Source organism: Oncorhynchus kisutch, linkage group LG18 (assembly GCF_002021735.2).
Source record: "Oncorhynchus kisutch isolate 150728-3 linkage group LG18, Okis_V2, whole genome shotgun sequence".
In the NCBI taxonomy this organism is placed as follows: domain Eukaryota; kingdom Metazoa; phylum Chordata; class Actinopteri; order Salmoniformes; family Salmonidae; genus Oncorhynchus; species Oncorhynchus kisutch.
Genome location: NC_034191.2, coordinates 67,970,156 through 67,981,258, shown reverse-complemented (window position 1 = coordinate 67,981,258; position 11,103 = coordinate 67,970,156).

Genomic DNA, 11,103 nt, shown 5'->3' with positions numbered 1-11,103 from the left:
ATTAGTTCCAGTACCAACCCGTCTCTTCTCCCACCCTGGTACAAAGGCAGTATCTCAAGTCTTCCCACCTCGTCTCCCTACCAATTTAATATAATTTATGGCTGAGCCAAGGTTTTCCGGTGTAGATAAGCATTCTAGCCAGTCTGAAGATTTACAGTGCATTGCGAAAGTATTCGGCCCCCTTGAACTTTGCGACCTTTTGCCACATTTCAGGCTTCAAACATAAAGATATAAAACTGTATTTTTTTGTGAAGAAACAACAAGTGGGACACAATCATGAAGTGGAATGACATTTATTGGATATTTCAAACTTTTTTAACAAAACAAAAACTGAAAAATTGGGCGTGCAAAATTATTCAGCCCCTTTACTTTCAGTGCAGCAAACTCTCTCCAGGAGTTCAGTGAGGATCTCTGAATGATCCAATGTTGACCTAAATGACTAATGATGATAAATACAATCCACCTGTGTGTAATCAAGTCTCCGTATAAATGCACCTGCACTGTGATAGTCTCAGAGGTCCGTTAAAAGCGCAGAGAGCATCATGAAGAACAAGGAACACACCAGGCAGGTCCGAGATACTGTTGTGAAGAAGTTTAAAGCCAGATTTGGATACAAAAAGATTTCCCAAGCTTTAAACATCCCAAGGAGCACTGTGCAAGCAATAATATTGAAATGGAAGGAGTATCAGACCACTGCAAATCTACCAAGACCTGGCCGTCCCTCTAAACTTTCAGCTCATACATGGAGAAGACTGATCAGAGATGCAGCCAAGAGGCCCATGATCACTCTGGATGAACTGCAGAGATCTACAGCTGAGGTGGGAGACTCTGTCCATAGGACAACAATCAGTCGTATATTGCATAAAGTCTGGCCTTTATGGAAGAGTGGCAAGAAGAAAGCCATTTCTTAAAGATATCCATAAAAAGTGTCGTTTAAAGTTTGCCACAAGCCACCTGGGAGACACACCAAACATGTGGAAGAAGGTGCTCTGGTCAGATGAAACCAAAATGTAACTTTTTGGCAACAATGCAAAACGTTATGTTTGGTGTAAAAGCAACACAGCTCATCACCCTGAACACACCATCCCCACTGTCAAAAATGGTGGTGGCAGCATCATGGTTTGGGCCTGCTTTTCTTCAGCAGGGACAGGGAAGATGGTTAAAATTGATGGGAAGATGGATGGAGCCAAATACAGGACCATTCTGGAAGAAAACCTGATGGAGTCTTCAAAAGACCTGAGACTGGGACGGAGATTTGTCTTCCAACAAGACAATGATCCAAAACATAAAGCAAAATCTACAATGGAATGGTTCAAAAATAAACATATCCAGGTGTTAGAATGGCCAAGTCAAAGTCCAGACCTGAATCCAATCGAGAATCTGTGGAAAGAACTGAAAACTGCTGTTCACAAATGCTCTCCATCCAACCTCACTGAGCTCGAGCTGTTTTGCAAGGAGGAATGGGAAAAAATTTCAGTCTCTCGATGTGCAAAACTGATAGAGACATACCCCAAGCGACTTACAGCTGTAATCGCAGCAAAAGGTGGTGCTACAAAGTATTAACTTAAGGGGGCTGAATAATTTTGCACGCCCAATTTTTCAGTTTTTGATTTGTTAAAGTTTGAAATATCCAATAAATGTCGTTCCACTTCATGATTGTGTCCCACTTGTTGTTGATTCTTCACAAAAAAATACAGTTTTATATCTTTATGTTTGAAGCCTGAAATGTAGAAAATGGTTGCAAAGTTCAAGGGGGCCGAATACTTTCGCAAGGCACTGTAGTTCATTCATTTCTACCCAGGAACAGACCGTCATTGTTCTAATCCTTGATTCATTCACAAACATTATATTCAGTACTAAGATTAAGAAAGAAAATTCATACATATACAGTAACATAATAGTATTCTGATTAGTACATATACAGTAACATAATAGTATTCTGATTAGTCAGTCCTGATTGAAATGTATACATAATAAGTCATCATTGATAAAAATTCCCTTAACATGGTCTTCAATGGCAAGTCAGGCAAGTATTTTAGTTCCTGTGCAAGCTCTCTGCCATCCAAGTCTGAGTGTTCTTTATAGTGCAGTGTCATACAAAGGGCTTCACATTGTTCTGTCAGCTCCTCATTTGAGAGACTTTGGAAGGTTGACAGTACTCCAAACTTCTCTCCCACATTTTCCAATGTGGAAAATCTTTCCTGAAGGGCTGAGGTTGCAGCATCAACAATGACGTTGAAAAATGTCACCTCCAGCTTTTTCAGGGCATCACTCAAAGACTCATCAAATGATTTGTATAAAATGTGCTGCTTTGTGGACCTCAGCCTTTTTTGTTGTAGAACGGCCTCTACATTCATACTCTTGCAAATACCCCTGGCTGGTGTTTGTGCAATCATGAAGCCTGTTGCCCTGTAGTTGCTGAGACGTCTCTGTCTTTCTGAGGAGACTGACTGCAACGTCCACATGCATACTGGGAGACTGCATCAGCTTGCTCACAAGTTGGATCTGGCTCAAGATGTCATACCACACCACTGTACAGATGCTGAAGCGGTATGACAAGGACTGGGCCTCAATCTTTATACAGGGTCTTGGGTTTGATCCCTCACCTCAATCAGTGCCTCTCTCACCGCTGCTGCCTGATACCTCAGTGGCTCTCTCACCGTGGCTGCCTGATACCTCAGTGCCTCTCTCACCACTGCTGTCTGATACCTCAGTGCCTCTCTCACCACTGCTGTCTGATACCTCAGTGGCTCTCTCACCGCTGCTGCCTGATACCTCAGTGGCTCTCTCACCGCTGCTGCCTGATACCTCAGTGGCTCTCTCACCGCTGCTGCCTGATACCTCAGTGCCTCTCTCACTGATGCTGTCTGATTCCTCAGTGGCTCGACACTCTTAACTTTACTCTCCCACCTTGTCTCAGTCCACATCTTCAAAGTGATGTCCACATGTTTTTTCAGGATGGCCCATCGCCGTGTGGAGGCTGAGAACAAGGTGTATAGTTTGTGTAAGATGCCAAAGTAACCTGTGGCATCGACATAACATTTAGCAGCATTAGTCACAATCAGGTTCAATGTGTGAGCCCCACATGGCACCAATAGAGCTCTTGGATTCATTTCCAGGAGTCTGGCTTGGACACCTTTGTTTTCACCTCTCATGTTGGCCCCATTATCATAAGACTGTCCTCTGCAGTCTTCAATAGGAACTTTTAGCTCCTCTAATCAGGGATACCAAATGTTGGCCCGTGGACTCCTCTGCATCCAAAAGCGACATAAAATGTTCCTTGTATATGGGGCTCCTCCTTCAGTGACACAACTGTAATCACAACTGACAACTGTTCAGTGTGGCTGACATTGAGGTTAATCTAGAATGATAGAGAATCATTTTGCCAACTTGATGCCACTCACCATTATTGAAATGACCTGCTCAACAAATTAACGAGTTCATCCCTTACTGAGCTGAGGACCTAGTCAAGACAATCACAGAATACCTTTATGATGTCGCAATGAAAGTTAACCAAATCAATAATGTGCTAGTTAGGTTGTAATCGTTTCGCTGCAGGCTACACACATTATCATGATGAAACTGTGTGAAATTATATCCAATGTTATGTAAGCTAGTTGGACAGAAAACGGAATATTGTCACCCTATGTGTAATAGCATAGCAAGCAACATAGGCTAACAAACATAAGTGTTAGGCTAGTATATTTCATTAAATGCATCATTTTATACTCATGAAGAGATAACATAGCTGCATACCTTTATCTTTTGAGTGTTTCTACTCTTCTTCTTTCCTTTTTTTCCTAAACGTGGGTTCCTGATGGCTTATACCCTTTCTTATCCATTTGTGTTGATTTAGCACTCGAACATCAATACATTACCCATCCCCCAACACTGTCAACCAAGAGTCAAGACTAAACCAATTCACCTTGGTGGTGTGCAGACTGGTTTTATTATTCGTAACAATTTTGCACAAACCAGAAAAAAATGCAACAATATGTCTGTGAAACTATATATTCACAGTTTTATGAATGAATTGTGGTTTATTTGGTAGCATTTCGAGGTGTGACTGATTTTACTAATTGCATTAGTACTGCACAAAGTTTGAGGTGCGCTATTCCCCCGCTCTCCCAACCTGAGGTTTACAGTGGGGAGACCTGAGGTCAACTTCAGGTCAGATACAGTGCAGACTCATTCTTCAAATTCATTATTTTACACAGTATCTTATTACAGCACTGGCAAACCATGGTTGACCAACTCCCTGACCAAAATAGCTGACCTTTATCCCATCATAAAAAGGTTCATGTCCATTCTAGTATTGCAAAAACGTAAGAAGATTCTTTAGAAAAAAATAAGTTCATAAGATATTTTATAATTGCAATTCCTCAACAATATCATAAGTATTAAGGATTTTTCTTATGAACTTCTCAAATATATTCATACAAATCTTCTTGTCATGCCCTGACCTTGGAGATCCTTATTTATTCTCTATGTTTGGTTAGGTCAGGGTGTGACTCGGGTGGGAGAATCTATGTTTTCTATTTCTTTGTTGTTTTTGCCTAGTGTGGTTCCCATATATAAATTGTGATTTTCCGTTTGGGTTTTGTGGGGAGTTATTTTCTGTTTAGCTGTTTTGTTGCCTGACAGAACTGTGCGCTTTTGTTTTTTCTACTTTGTTATTTTGTTGCGGTGTTCAGTTTATTAAAAATCATGACCGCCTACCACGCTGCACCTTGGTCTCCTTCTTCAACCCACGAGAGTCATTACACTTCTTAAGATGTGTGTTGCTAGGCAACCATTCTAGCTATCAATGGCAATCATGTTAGAATATTTCTTACTGAGATTACTGTTCTAAAACATGTTCTTGGGTTTAAAATAATCTATATTGAAACTTTCAGATTAAGTTTGGCAGTGAATTAAACATTTTCAATTGCTTTCATGAGCTTTTTCTCTCACTGCCCTGAGTTTAAGGCAAGGGTTTAGTTGTCTTGGAATTAATAACATTTTCAAGAACTTTATTTTCAAGAATCAAATTTTTTTTGAACGTTTTGCTTAAGGAGAAACTTAAGAAATAACGCAAGAACATTTCCAATACCCTTTTTGAGGGATAACAAATTTGCTTAACTTTCTTCTCAAATCAAATTTTATTGGTCACATACACATGGTTAGCAGATGTTAATGCGAGTGTAGCAAAATGCTTGTGGTTCTAGTTCCGACCATGCAGTAATATCTAACAAGTAATCGAACAATTTCACAACAACAAAGGAATAAATATGAATATGTACATATAAATATATGGATGAGCGATGGCCGAACGCCATAGGCAAGATGCAGTAGATGGTATAGAGTACAGTATATACCTATGAGATGAGTAATTTAGGGTATGTAAACATTATATAAAGTGGCATTGTTTAAAGTGACTAGTGATACGTTTATTACATCCAATTTTTTATTATTAAAGTGGCTAGAGATTTGAGTCAGTATGTTGGCAGCAGCCACTCTATGTTAGAGATGGCTGTTTAACAGTCTGATGGCCTTGAGATAGAAGCTGTTTTTCAGTCTCTCTGTCCCTGCTTTGATGCACCTGTACTGGCCTCGCCTTCTGGATGATAGCGGGGTGAACAAGCAGTGGCTCGGGTGGTTGTTGTCCTTGATGATCTTTTTGGCCTTCCTGTGACATCGGGTGATGTAGGTGTCCTGGAGGGCAGGTAATTTGCCCCCGGTGATGCGTTGTGCAGACCTCACTACCCTCTGGAGAGCCTTATGGTTGTGGGCGGAGCAGCTGCCGTACCAGGCGGTGATACAGCCCGACAGGATGCTCTCGATTGTGCATCTGTAAAGGTTTGTGAGTGTTTTTGGTGACAAGCCAAATTTCTTCAGCCTCCTGAGGTTGAAGACGCGATGTTACGCCTTCTTCACCACGCTGTCTGTGTGGGTGGACCATTTCAGTTTGTCGCGATGTATACGCCGAGGAACTTAAAACTTTCCACCTTCTCCACTACTGTCCCTTCGATGTGGATAGGGGGGTGCTCCCTCTGCTGTTTCCCGAAGTCCACAATCATCTCCTTTGTTTTGTTGACGTTTAGTATGAGGTTATTTTCCTGACACCACACTCCGAGGGCCCTCATCTCCTCCCTGTAGGCCGTCTCGTCATTGTTGGTAATCAAGCCTACCACTGTAGTGTCGTCTGCAAACTTGATGATTGAGTTGGAGGCGTGCATGGCCACGCAGTCATGGGTGAACAGGGAGTACAGGAGAGGGCTGAGAACGCACCCTTGTGAGTCCCCAGTGTTGAGGATCAGTGGGGTGTAGATGTTGTTTCCTACCCTAACCACCTGGGGGTGTCCCGTCAGAAAGTCCTGGACCCAGTTGCACAGGGTGGGGTCGAGACCCAAGGTCTCGAGCTAAATTAAGAGTTTGGAGGGTACTATGGTGTTAAATTCTGAGCTGTAGTCGATGAACAGCATTCTTACATAGGTATTCCTCTTGTCCAGATGGGTTAGGGCAGAGTGCAGTGTGATTGCGATTGCGTCGTCTGTGGACCTATTGGGGCGGCAAGCAAATTGTAGTGGGTCTAGTGTGTCAGGTAGGGTGGAGGTGATATGATCCTTGACTAGTCTCTCAAAGCACTTCATGATGACGGAAGTGAGTTTCGTTTAACTCAGTTACCTTAGCTTTCTTGGGAACAGGAACAATGGTGGCCCTCTTGCGGCATGTGGGAACAGCAGACTGGGATAGGGATTGATTGAATATGTCCGTAAACAAAACAGCCAGCTGGTCTGCGCATGCTCTGAGGACACGGCTAGGGATGCCATCTGGGCCGGCAGCCTTGTGAGGGTTAACACGTTTAAATGTTTTAGTCACGTTGGCTGCAGTGAAGGAGAGCCTGCAGGTTTTGGTAGCGGGCCGTGTCGGTGGCACAGTATTGTCCTCAAAGCGAGCAAAGAAGTTGTTTAGTTTGTCTGGGAGCAAGACATCGGGGTCCCCGACCGGGCTGGCTTTCTTTTTGTAGTCCGTGATTGACTGTAGACCCTGCCACATACCTCTCATGTCTGAGCCGTTGAATTGCGAATTTCTTAGGTCTACAGTTAAGGAAAAAATGGCAGTTAAGAATACATTTCTTCTTTAAAAGGTTTTGTGAATCTGGGCCCTGGGCAGCTCCACGCAGATACACATGCCCAGGCTGGCTCCTTGGTGATGAATAATATATATGTCTCTGATCATATGGACCGGCTTCTGAATAACTTCCAGTTTGTCCTTGGCTGCTCTCTACAGAGGACAGGGAACCAGTGGCAATTTTAGCATGGGGCAAACAAAAAAAACAAAAATTCATGCCAGAAAAGCCACTACACAACACTAAACAATACATTAATTTAACTATAAAGGTGACAAACTGTAACCACCAATTGTTAGGGCCTTCATAAAGCTGTCCCAACAGCAGTCCCAACACCTTACCACTGCTACACCTGGCTATCAGTGGAGCCTTGTCTGGCAGCGAAACTGTTCATTCAGCCTCATTTACTGCTTTTAGAAAAACATAGCTGATATGGCTGACTTGCTTAAACAAATGTGGTTTCCACTAACAATTGAAATGTACAAACTATGGCATAAAGGGACGACAAGCAGATAAGAGTCAATCCGTAATTTATATTAAGACATTAATGAGCGAGCTAGGACAGACATAGTCACTATAACTATTTGTTCAGCACTTTTGAAATGTACGGTGACATAATTCAGAACATGGGACGTTCTTACAGTGTTCTACCTGTACACCAAGTCAGAACCGTAGGATAAATAAATTGAACATATAAGCAGACATTTAAAGCGCTTACAAAATTCAATGATTACATTTCTCTAAAACAGGTAATAGGCTACATGAGCACCACCAAGTCAGAACAGTAGGGGAAATTAAGAGGGGAAAATAGACCAAATTATTAGGGTGAGGCACATGGGCTACATCTTAATACACAACATACACTTAGTGTTACTTTCTTAGCTACAGTATACATATCTCCCTGGCATATTACATCATTTATGCAGTAGCATACAATACATTTTTGGACTCACCTTGTTGTGCTGTGCTCACTTGAACAGGAAGGTGCCGTGGTGGACCTTTGTGGGCAAATTTTGTCATCAGAGTGGCATTCTCTGGATTTATGGTGCTTTCAAAACAACTGGGAACTCAGGGGATAAAACAAGGTCGAATCATAATGATCTTTAGGTCGTAGCTCTAGAAAGAGGCCGGATTTACAATTCCGAGTTGGATGACAGTTCAAAATGTATTTTCCCAGTCGAAACTTCCCAGTTGTCTTGAACTCACTGAAGTCAAGTTTTCACAGTTCCTAGTTAAGTTGTTTTGAGCATGGCACAAATCATGCTTCATTGACAGCATGGCAAATGTTTATCATTTTAAACTTGGAAAAGAGACCCTTAATCCCAGATTTGGGACCACATACCACTCCACTGAATAGCAGGCTAGTGATTAGCCACTGTCATGGATTCCTTCCAAACCATTCATTGTTGAATTTGCGATTTCCAACTTGTTGTGTAATGTTTATGTCCAATGGCTGATGAGCACCAATACGTTTTATTTATAATTTCTCTTCATAATTTCATAAGGATTTGCCAGTAGATTGTCGACTTGATTCATGATGATGACTGCTAGACAAGATTTTGAAAGTATGATGTTGACTGTCCTTGAGCAGTCCAATCAAAGCTACTGTAGATATAACGTGATGTGACGTAATTTTACCTGTGGCCAATGACCTTGAGCCTTATTGGATGGGTACTTTTAATGTAACCCTATGGCAGCACCCAAGAGGCTTGAATTTTTGAGCTCTACCCTTAGATTCGGAGGTGACATAGTGTTCCGATGAGTGACATAACACTGAGCCAATCACGGCGCAACTAAAGGACATCACTAACCCCTACGCTCCATATTTTCCGCTTGCTGCCCCACCACCACAGAAACACATCTGCATTTTGCAGCTGCCTTACTCAAGAAAGCAAAAAAGAGACTGTGTTTGTATGCAGCTTTATTAACTCAATTATTATTATTAAACTTTAAAAAAAATGTAGGTGGGGCACTGCATGGAACCAAGTTAAAGCTCCTCTATCTGCCGATTCCTCTGAGCAAGCACCAAACCGGTGAGTGTTCATTCTCAGTCCTGTGTGTGAGAGATGAAAAACTAAAGACGTGTTTTACTGTGTGTATCGTGCTACTCACCTCTCTGTTGTGGCCTCATATGTCTGTCAGTCACCTGAAGGTTCTTTGTCATGAAGCAGCAGCCTACATATGGAAACCTGTTTTTTCCCACATAGACTTCTCATTCTATTTTTCCCTCAGGGAAATTTAACTTGTTTAAATCATTTAATAATGGAATTGTCTGTAGTGTAAGTTAGAGTTGTAGACTGAGGGTAGTTTGTTGTCTGCTGAAGTTGGTGTAGCTCTCCAATGTGATAGGGGATCAGGTGCTGTCTGATTAATGTTTTAGAAGGAGTCTCATTCTAGTGAGAGAGGAGAAAAGATGACGCCTGGGTATTCTAATGTTGTAGTTATAGTCCTACTTGCATCACCTATAACCCACTCACAAATGCCCAATTGTCTGTCTCTCCATCAATCTGTCTGACCAACATTTACAACCACAAAAGTGGTTTTCTGTCTTTTTACAGAGACCTCAGAGCCAACTTCAACTCCAGAACAGTGTGGACTGAAGCTGTCATGGTCAGTGGTGGAAAAAGTATTGAATTGTCATACTTCAGTAAAAGTAAATAGAAAATGGCTCAAGTAAAAGTGAAAATCACCCAGTAAAATACTACTTCAGTAAAAGTCGAAAAGTATTTGGTTTGAAAAATGCTTTTAAATTTAAAATTTAAAAATCACCTTTATTTAACCAGGTAGGCTAGTTGAGAACAAGTTCTCATTTGCAACTGCGACCTGGTCAAGAAAAAGCATAGCAATTCGACACATACAAAAACACAGAGTTACACATGGAATAAACAAAACATACAGTCAATAATAAAAATAAAACAAGAAGTCTGTATACAGTGAGTGCAAATGAGGTAAGATAAGGGAGTTAAGGCAATAAATAAGCCATGGTGGCAAAGTAATTACACTATAGCAATTAAACACTGGAATGGTAGATGTGCAGAAGATGAATGTGCAAGTAGAGATACCGGGGTGCAAAGGAGCAAGATAAATACATAAATACAATATGGGGATGAGGTAGTTGGATGGGCAATTTACAGATGGGCTATGTACAGGTGCAGTGATCTGTAAGCTGCTCTGACAGCTGGTGCTTAAAGTTAGTGAGGAAGATATAAGTCTCCAGCTTCAGTGATTTTTGCAGTTCGTTCCAGTCATTGGCAGCAGAGAACTGGAAGGAAAGGCAACCAAAGGAGGAATTGGCTTTGGGGGTGACCAGTGAGAATTACCTGCTAGAGCGCGTGCTACAAGTGGGTGCTGCTATGGTGACTAGTGAGCTGAGATAAGGCGGGGCTTTACCTACCAGAGATTTGTAGATAACCTGTAGCCAGTGGGTTTGGCGACGAGTATGAAGCGAGGGCCAGCCAAAGAGAGCATACAGCGAACAGTGGTTGGTAGTGTATGGGGCTTTGGTGACAAAACGGATGACTTAAGTACCAAAAGTAAATGTAATTGCTAAAATATACTTAAGTATCAAAAGTAAAAGTATAAATCATTTCAAATTCTTTATATTAAAAAAATCAGACAGCACCATTGACATTTTTTTTTTTTTTTACGGCTAGTCAGGGTCACACTCCAACACTCAGACATCATTTACAAACGAAGCTTGTGTGTTTAGGGAGTTCGCCAGATAAGAGGCAGTAGGGATGACCAGGAATGTTACTTTTTTCCATCAAAGTAATTGTCTGCATAATTTCCAACCCCCATATACAGTGCATTCAGAAAGTATTCAGACCCCTTGACTTGTTCCACATTTTGTTAGGTTACTGCTTTATTCTAAAATTGATTCGCTTCGGGATCGTACTTTTTTTTTAAATTTGACATACCCAAATGTAGCTCAGGACCTGAAGCATGGATATGCATATTCTTGACACCATTTGAAAAAAAAACAATTTGAAGTT